The following is a 10260-nucleotide window of genomic DNA, read 5'->3' as shown; positions in this document are numbered from 1 at the left end:
GTGAGAGGCCCGCGTACCGCAAAAAAAAAAAAAAATTTGCAAAAGACAAGTCTGATAAAGGACTGTTATCTGAAATACACCAAAAGAACTCTTAAAACTCAACAAGAAAACAAACAATACAATTTTTTAAATGGGCAAAAGATGTGAACATACACCTACCTCATCAATAAAGATATACAAGACGGAAAGAAAGAAATGAAAAGATGTTCAGCATCATATGTCATTAAGGAACTGCAAATTAAAACAACCATGATACCACCACACACCTATTAGAATGGCCAAATTCCAAAACACTGGTAACACCAAACGCGGGCAAGAATGTAAAACAACAGGAACTGTCATTCACTGCCGGAGGTAATGCAAAATGGTACAGACACTTTGGAAGACAGTTTGGCAGTTTCTTATAAAACTAAACATATGCTTATCGTGTGATCCGGCAATCATGCTCCTTGGTATTTACCCAAATGAGTGGAAAACTTAGGTCCACACAAAAACCTGCACACGGATGTTTACAGCAGCTTTATCCATAATTGCCCAAAACTTGGAAGTAACCAAGATGTGCTTCAGTAGGTGAATGGATAAATAAACCGTGGTGCATCCAGACAATGGAATATTACTCAGCACTAAACAGAAATGAGCTATCAAGCCATGAAAAGACATGGAGGAAACTTAAATGCATTACCGAGTGACAGAAGCCAATCTGAAAAGGCTACATGCTGTACGATTCCAACTATAGGACCTTCTGGAAAAAGCAAAACTAAGGATGGGACTTCCCTGGCGGTCCAGTGGTTAGGGCTCTAAGCTTCCACTGTGGGAGGCACGGGTTCGATCCCTGGTTGGGGAATTACATCCCACATGCATGCTGCAATTAAGAGTTCGCGTGCTGCAACTAAGGAGCCGGTGAGCCGCAACTAAGGAGCCCACGTGCCTCAACTAAGATGCAGCGCAAATAAATAAATAAAAACTTTCTCTTAAAAAAAAAAGCAAAACTACGGAGACAGCAAAAGGATCACTGGTCATTAGGAGTTCCAGGGGATGGAGGGATGAACCGATGAGCACAGAAGGTTTAGGGCAGTGAAATGACTTTGTATGCTACTACAATGGTAGATACAAGTCATCGTACATTTGTCAAAAACCACAGAATGCACAACACTAAGAGTGAACCTTAAACTATGGACACTGACACTGTGTCAATGTTCCTCAATTGAAATAAACATACCCTCTGGTGCAGGATATTAATAACGCGGGAGGTTGTACATGTATGGGGACCGGGGTATAAGGAAACTCTCTGTACTTTCCATTCAATTTTGCTATGAACCTAAAACTGTTCTAAAAATATAGTTTATTAATTTTTATTATTATTTTTGAATGCAGTGGCTTCTCGAAGCTTCTTAGCATTTAATTAATTCTGTGCTTCTAAGTAGATCCATGTTCCCTAAACTATGCACCAAGGCGTCCCTGCAAACGTACAGGTGAGACATAAGATATTTTAAATTTGAAGGAAACAAGTGATACTTTGAGTCTGTCAGGTACCAGACAAACTGCTAGTTCGAGGCAGTTCACAGCTCAACATTAGACTGCAATGCATTCCTTTTTATGGTGTCACAGCTTTGCAAGGCTGAGTTTTTAGCAGTTGCTATGACCCAAGGAAGTGGCCTGTGAAAATCAACAGGGAACAGAAAAGAGGGCATCCATGTCCGATCTCACTTCAAGCTTTGAGAAGTCGCTGCTGTGCTCAACAGGAGCACATATCCCGGGAGTAAGTTCCTGTGATTATTTTAAGATGAATTAAAAGTATTATTATATTATTTTTTCTTTCAATTTCTTTGTGTTTTTTTAAACAGCTACTAAGTTGTTAGGATATAAATATTAAGATGTTAGGATATAAATATTAAGCTGTTTGGACCTAAGGAGTTAATTAAACAGAATTGCTGGGCATTTCTTTTAGCTTGAAGGCTCTGTGAAAAGATTACTGAGGCACCCAAGGTACTCTGAACAAAGAAAGTTCAAGAAGCTCTGGAGCAGACAACGACTAGAGATACATTCAGGATGTGAGTTAAGGCTAAAAGGGAAGGGTTCCAGACTCAAACTTTCAGGCAGAAGAGACTTTCTGGCTGAACTGAAGGCTAATGAGATGCAGTAATAATAATCACTTAGGTGGGGTCAATACTGAAGAAGGCTGACTTCATTTATTTTCTATCAAATGCTACTCAGGTTGGAGTTCAGCGTGACAAGAACCTCTAGGCTTACCTGCAAGGCCACTGTTAACTCTCCACACGGCACACTTGTTATCCATTCTCTTTTGAGTCCACTAAAATATAACCCAAAAAGTTTATTAATTTTTAAAAATGCTATGCTCATTTTATGCTGTGGGAATGTCACCTCAAATTTTAAAAGGGGAGGGGAGAGGTCTATGGATTTGAGTTAATAAAACAGCCAACACATAAGGTATACTCTAGTGTTCTAAACACTGACAAAATCTGTTTAATCTTATAGGGTTAAACATATAAGGGTTAAACAAATAAACACCAACAGGCTCCTTAATCTCTGTGTGCCTGAGTTTCTTCCTCTGTAAAAGGCAAATAAGGGAATAGCCGAGCTGGGACGTGAACCCCAGTAGCTGGCTGGAGAGTCCATGTTCTTCGCCATTCCACGGCACTCCTAGGGTGCCCGCACTTTTTCTGTGGGGATCCAGAGGCAGAACCAATACCAAGGTCTTTCTGACAATGAAGGCTGCCCTCCAAAATGGAAGGAGTTCCCCGATTAGATGAGTTCCAGCGGGCACTGGTCAACTGATGTCAGTGCTCAGACAGAGAGGATCACATCCAAAGCTGCGCAAGATCATTTCTAAAGCTCTTGTCAAATACTGATTCCAGCACAGTGTGCAGATTTCTGAGATATGTGCATAAAAAAGTGATACAAAATTTAAAAATGTAACTTTGTCAACACACTGTACCCTTTCTTCAGAATTTTTAAAACTCTACTCCAATTTTATCATCTACCCTGACTCAACTGCACATGAAAGGTTCGCAACAAATCACCCAAGTTTATGCTATCTGAATATTATTTATTATAGAAAGAAACAGCGTTATAGATACTCTTGGCTGGTCTCCACTATGTTTCCTACTTTTCATATTCTGAGCTATAAAAATATCATACTGACAGTAACAATAACAACTTCTCTCGTTTCCTCTATGGTAAAATGGGTTGATTAAACTAAATGAAATTAGATTTCTAAAATACCTTCCTTTCTAGAATTCTAGCCATATTAATGCAGAAACTGATTTTTTAAGATTAGGAGATTTTTTTTTAATTTAGTGGTTTAAAAGTACTTAACGTTCTAATGCAATGATATTCAAGTAACCAGACATTATTTAAGTGGGAAGACAAATAGCCAGATTTTAAAAGTAAAGGACTTTATCATAAAAGGGGGGACGACCTCTCAAGAGGAAACCGAATTTATGGAATGTAGTCCAGCTGAGAACTAGCTCACTGGTCACCAAGGGAAATGCAAAAACAAACAACCAACCATTCCCCACCAAGACAAACAGGACACATACACACCCATGCTCAACTCGCTCCAGATTTTGAGAAAACACCCAAAGATTTTTCAGGAAAATAAATCAGACTTCTTCTATTGTGGTAGTTATAAAAAACATTTTTACGATAAAATCAGCCATTTAAAGGTCTCAAAAGGGCCATGATGTGAGGAAAAACAAAGATAGTAATCTCTTTTTTTAAGTATTGAATTTTTTTTAAAAAGACAATTTTTTCCCAGACCTCATCCTACAGAAAATACTAATGAGTAATTGTACACTACCAAAGAAAAAGCCCCAATGAATCTGATTTTAACATCTACTCATACTTTGTCACCTATTCTTGCCTTTTCCCTCATTAAAAACGTGTCCTACAGTGAAATTAAAAAGAAAACCAATGTACTAATCCACAAGCACACAAGATGCTCATTCAATACTGACTGCCCACTTATAAGAGTCCCTCGCTGGCTGGGGAACCTGCTGCACACAATAGGCAAATCCAGGTCTATAACGAGGGCTGTAACTCCAATCCCATCTTCCACACTCAAGAAAGCAAGTGACAATGTAAATAAGAGACAGGATTATAGGAATAACTGAATTAACTCTAATTACCCTCTTTTTTTTAAGTATATCATTTGCAAGCTTTGCTTTGCTGCTTCAAATATTATTTAGAAGCAAAATACTGTTGACATACTCTCCAACTGTATTTTGACACTGACATCAACCACTGCCCTAGAGCAGCAGTTATCAAAATGTGGTCTGAAGACTCTGGTGGGGGGGGGGTCCCCAAGCCTCCCTTTTCCAGCTACATGTCTTTGTGAGGCCAGATTTTCTTCACCTACTTCAACCAATCATCAGGCAGCAACAGGCTGAATGCAGAATCCCACTGCCTGTGGTTAAGAATCCGCCTGCCAGTGCAGGGGACACGGGTTCAATCCCTGGTCCAAGAAGATCCCACGTGCCGCGGAGCAACTAAGCCCGTGCACCACAACTACTGAGCCTACGTGCCGCAACTACTGAGCCCACGTGCCGCAACTACTGAAGCCTGGGCGCCTAGATCGGGTGCTCTGCAACGAGAAGCCACCGCAATGAGAAGCCCATGCACCACAATGAAGAGAGGACCCCGCTCGCCACAATTACAGAAAAGCCTGTGCACAGCAACGCAGACCCAACACAGCCCCCACCAAAAAAAAACAAAAAACAAAAAAAACAAGAATCCCACTGCCTTCTCTTAAGCCCACATTAAGAGATAACAAAAATGTAAAGCAATGCCAGTCTTCTTACTAAATTGTTTTTTGTTTTGGAATATGTTGTTATTTTTAATCAAAAATATGTTGCTACCATCTAATAAGTTATTACTGCTATTTTAAATTAATAATTAAATATTTTAATAGGTTCTCAGTTTAATTTCTAATAGAGTAATACTGATAGATAAAACCCACATAAACAAAAGCTCTCTGAGGTCCTCAGTAATTTCTGAGAGCATGGGGGTCCTGAGTCTAAACAGTCTGGAAATCCTAAAGGACTAGTTAAATAGATTGCACTATATCCCTCTAATGGATTATTATACCCACCATACCTAGGACAAATGTTTAATGAATGACACTGAGAGAGTTATGAAACACTCTGAATAAAATAAACTCATTTTGTTTAAAACTTTGGCTACGGGCTTCCCTGGTGGCGCAGTGGTTGAGAATCCGCCTGCCGATGCAGGGAACACGGGTTCGTGCCCCGGTCCGGGAAGATCCCACATGCCGCGGAGCGGCTGGGCCCGTGAGCCATGGCCGCTGAGCCTGCGCGCCCGAAGCCTGTGCTCCGCAACGGGAGAGGCCACAGCAGCGAGAGGCCCGCGTACCGCAAAAAAAAAAAAAAACTTTGGCTACGTAGATAAATTTTTACAAGGGGGAAAAAACTAGAGATACGTACAAAAGTGTGAAGACTAAGGATCTCAAAGGCAGTATTTTCGGTCATTTTAACTTTTTCTGTTTTGTACTGAATTGTATTACAGTGGGTGGGGGAACAATCTGGAGCAGCATTTCCCAAAGCGTGTTCTTTGGAACACCAGTGCCACAACACGCTCCAGGAAGAGTCCATGGTCACGTTACCTGGATAAATGTTGATTACACCCCTGCACAGCGATTCTTCAACACACACGACTACACTAAAGATTCTGAGAAGTCCTACAGTAATGAAACCTGTTTAACAGCATTTCCAAAACTTAGGTGACCAACAGACAACTCTTACCAAGTAACACCTATCCACGTAACATCCTTAGGGAAACACCACCTTAGCAATCAACGTATCCTATATAACAGTTTGAAGAGGAAGTCTACAACTGATCCTTTATCATTACCGTTAGAAATCACCACGTCACCATTATTTAGAAAGGATGACCTCTAGTAAATGACACCTACAAATCCAATTGAGAATTTGGGGGGTTACATCAAATACATTTTTTTACATTTGCTTTAGTAAAATAATTCTACAAAGGTATAAATTTAATTCATATAGATTCAGGGACTTGAAAAATTCAAGGAAAGTTTTTATTATTTATTTATTAATTTTAGCCACACTGCACAGCACGTGGCATCTTAACTCCCCAACCAGGGATTGAACCTGTACCCCCTGCAGTGGAAGCACGGAATCCTAACCACTGGAACACCAGGGAAGTCCCAAGGAAAGGTTTTATTTACTTTTTATAAATACTTATGTCTTTGGCTGCACCGGGTCTTAGCTGCAGCATGCATGTGGGATCTAGTTCCCTGACCAGGGATCGAACCATGGGCCCCCTGCACTGGGAGTGTGGAGTCTTAACCACTGGACCACCAGGGAAGTCCCCCAAGGAAAGGTTTTATTTTTTTTTTCAAAGGAACCCGACCATTACAATTCCATTCATTCATTCAGTCATTCATTCATTTATGGCTGCACAGGGTCTTCACTGCTGCGTGCAGGCTTTCTCTAGTTGCGGCGAGCGGGGGCTACTCTTTGTTGCGGTGCACTGGCTGCTCACTGCAGTGGCTTCTCTTGTTGCAGAGCACGGGCTCTAGGCACGCGGGCTTCAGTAGTTGTAGCAGGCGGGCTCAGTAGTTGTGGCTCGCAGGCTCAGCAGTTGTGGCGCAGGGGCTTAGTTGCTCCGCGGCATGTGGGATCTTCGCACCGGGTCTTAGCTGCAGCATGCATGTGGGATCTAGTTCCCTGACCAGGGATCGAACCATGGGCCCCCTGCACTGGGAGTGTGGAGTCTTAACCACTGGACCACCAGGGAAGTCCCCCAAGGAAAGGTTTTATTTTTTTTTTCAAAGGAACCCGACCATTACAATTCCATTCATTCATTCAGTCATTCATTCATTTATGGCTGCACAGGGTCTTCACTGCTGCGTGCAGGCTTTCTCTAGTTGCGGCGAGCGGGGGCTACTCTTTGTTGCGGTGCACTGGCTGCTCACTGCAGTGGCTTCTCTTGTTGCAGAGCACGGGCTCTAGGCACGCGGGCTTCAGTAGTTGTAGCAGGCGGGCTCAGTAGTTGTGGCTCGCAGGCTCAGCAGTTGTGGCGCAGGGGCTTAGTTGCCCGGGGCACGAACCCGCGTCCCCTGCATCGGCAGGCGGACTCTCAACCACTGCGGCACCAGGGAAGCCGATAAATAGCAATTCTTAAGTAAAATTTTCTTTGATGAAAAACATTCAGTACATCGGACCGTAAGTCATTCGTTTAAACGACGCACATCAGTGAGCGTTCTCTTGAAGGGGTGACCTGCACATACAGGCAGTTCCTGGCGTGGCTGACACTCCGCCTGCTGAGGACCTGCTACACCCCTGCCTCTCCTCCACCCCGGCCACCCCAGGCAGTGCTGCGACCTGGGCACCAGGGGGCTTGCTGGCCCGGGTCTCCTCTCTTCCGCTGCCTCTCTTTCTTTTTTGGGATCGCAATGAACAGGCCTCACTGCCTCGGCCTCCTCTCGCAGGCTGGGTCACTCAGATCATCGGGGTCCTAGTCCTTCTCGACCTTTCTCTTCCTGGAAGCTCCTCTTCATTCCAGGCCTAAGCCAACACGCCTCACACATTCTTTGAAGCTGCTCTACTACCCCAAGACCTACTTACCACAAAACGGGAACCAGCATTTAGTTGGTTTATATAATGATTAATATTATAATGCTGTGTGTGGGCTGTGTTTTACTGCAGATTTGCCTGATTTTCAACTCGTAATGGGTAAACTGGTTTCTGACCATCACTTTTGGAGCTTTAAGCAGTTTGTAACAATGTTTCCAGGGGGAAATGTAACTTGAGTTCCAATCTGAATTCCTAATAGAGTGATACGAATTGCCTTTTCAGGTCATCTGGGAATCAGAAATGGGTCCCAGGAAACAATACATCAAGACAAAGCCAGGTTAAGGCAGCTGATGAACAGGCACTAGAAGACAGCACAGAGCGGGGGGAGTCTCACCTGGGCTGAGTTCCCCTGACCCAGGCAACCTGAGCTCAGAGAAATAAAATGTGCCTGAGCATCTCGGGAGACAAGATTTCAATCTGACCAGAACTAGACACGGACTGACTTTTGTTAGCCGCCACTGGGGGTTTCCTCAGGTGCCAGGGTTCCACCACCGCCCACGGCACCAGCTTGCCTCAGTTTACCTGTCTGTACTTGGGTTTCCAAAAGATAAGCAGGTACAGTCAAGACTGCTCTATTCCAAGGCAAAGCTTCTGCTCCAAATCCCCATCGGCTCTCCTATACCCCTGAGATGAGTTTCTAGATAAAACAGAAACTTCAGGAAACCCTTTTAGCCTTCTCCCTTCAGGCTTAAACAACCGAAGCCTGGCCTGAGTGGCCCATGTTTGCCTTCTCATTGCCCCTGGTTCACTCTGTCCATCAGCGCTGAAAACCACATAAGCATACACCATTTTAATAGAAAAGAAAAAAATGCAGTGAAGACATACTTGCCTTATGCATTACTTTTTAAAAGTACTGATAAATATATCAAACCTTTCAATACTCAGAAAGGACTAACTCTAGAAAAAAATAGAGTCAGTAAACTTTATTAACTGAAGAAGCAGATATATATTAATTACTGGCACTTATGACCTTTCTAAAACATTTCATCAAACAAGTATTAATGCTGCAGTTATTATTAATTGAAGTCACAATTGGGGGAGAGGCTATGTTATTAAATTATCCCACTGGTACATCTTCCTCCAATTAGAAAAGGTTTTAAAATGTCAGATTTCATATGAAAAAGCATTTAATTCATTTTCCATTCTAGGTTTTGAATGTTTCTAAGATACAAGTTGCTTCCCTTAATTAAGCAAGAGAAGGCTTCGTACACTTGGGCACGGACTTTTTAAAACCCCTGCCAAATGAAAGTGCTGTATTCAGGAATCATGTGCAGATATTAATGGATATTTACAAACAACTCAGAAGCAAGATCAGAAACGTTGCCAACTTGGGGCTTTATAATTCAGGCTGAGGGTTTATCAAGGGACCCTAGCATTCACACAGCACTAGCAGATGAGGTGCTCAAAGGCTCAGAATGGCTGCTGCCTACCTCTCAGTCCTCCCACAGTTCTTCATGACTGTGGCCCAAAGTGACAGCGGCCTGGGGAGAAAATTAAATTCAAGCCAGTGCATTTTGCTACTTACTAGCTGCTCTGATAAACATGTGAAACGCATGGCAAAAAAAAAAAGATTAGGGATTACCCAAGAATTTTAATTATTTCTGTTATCCTTGTTACTAATTCCATGAGTAACAGGGAACTGGCATGAATTAGTCAAGGCCTTTTAAAGGTAAATATAATCTGCTTGACGGAAAGGCTTTAATCCCCCAAATCAAAAGCTACCCTGTTCCTCAATTAGCCTCTACCTCCCATGTGCTCGCATTGTCTATTGTGAACTGAGTATGCTCTGTCCTTCGCCAGGTGCTGGGGGACAGAGCAGATTGTGCAGTCTCCACCCCGAGGCCACCAGTGAATAAGTCTTCCAGTGGCGGGAGGGGGGTGCATCAGTGGGGAGGTGCCCCTGAGGAGGGCTGGGCCTCAGCTGCTTCATCTGAGAGGTGCCCAGAGGACCAAGGGCTCTGGCTAAAATCTCAGGGTCAGGCCCACATCCTATTAATACTCTGGCCACATTAAGTCTGTCAATACTCAGGACCAGTTTCCTGGGCGTGCCGGGCCCCATGCTTGGTTTAATGCTCTGCTGCCATCTTGAAATTCCTAATAATTTTTGAACAAAGGAGCCCCACGCTTTGACTACGCAGCTGGTCCTATCAATATTCATCCTTAACTACGTCTGAGATACACAAAATTAAATGTGACTGGATTCTGCATTTCAGATGCAATCAATTTTGCTCTTTAAAAGCCACTTAGTAGACAACCTCATACAAATCACTCACGTTTTACACTATCTACAATTTGAGTTTATGACCTTCAATTTTTTTTTTCTTGGTGGTCCTTAAAATGAAAGTACTGTATTAATACTTTTAAGATTTAGGAAGAGCTCAGAATAAATATGTCTTCACTATACTTTAAGCAAGTATTAAAGATGACAATCATTTTTACTGTTTTAAAATTCACTTTCAATCTAAAGACATTTCTAAGTGGGTTTTTTTTTTTTTTTTTGGTACGCGGGCCTCTCACTGTTGTGGCCTCTCCCGTTGCGGAGCACAGGCTCTGGACGCACAGGCTCAGCGGCCATGGCTCACGGGCCCAGCCGCTCCGCGGCATGTGGGCTCTTCCCGGA

General features: G+C 42.9%; 1 protein-coding gene across 4 annotated transcripts in view; it reads right to left on the bottom strand.

The window, feature by feature from the left end:
* The window catches only part of CLSTN1 (calsyntenin 1), a 93002-nt gene that overhangs the window by 70865 nt on the left and 11877 nt on the right, over nt 1-10260 (bottom strand). The window lies entirely within an intron of this gene.

This window comes from Physeter macrocephalus, chromosome 3 (assembly GCF_002837175.3).
Source record: "Physeter macrocephalus isolate SW-GA chromosome 3, ASM283717v5, whole genome shotgun sequence".
NCBI classification, from domain to species: Eukaryota; Metazoa; Chordata; class Mammalia; order Artiodactyla; family Physeteridae; genus Physeter; species Physeter macrocephalus.
The sequence above is the reverse complement of the archived record's forward strand: the minus strand, read 5'-3'. Positions and strand labels throughout refer to the sequence as shown.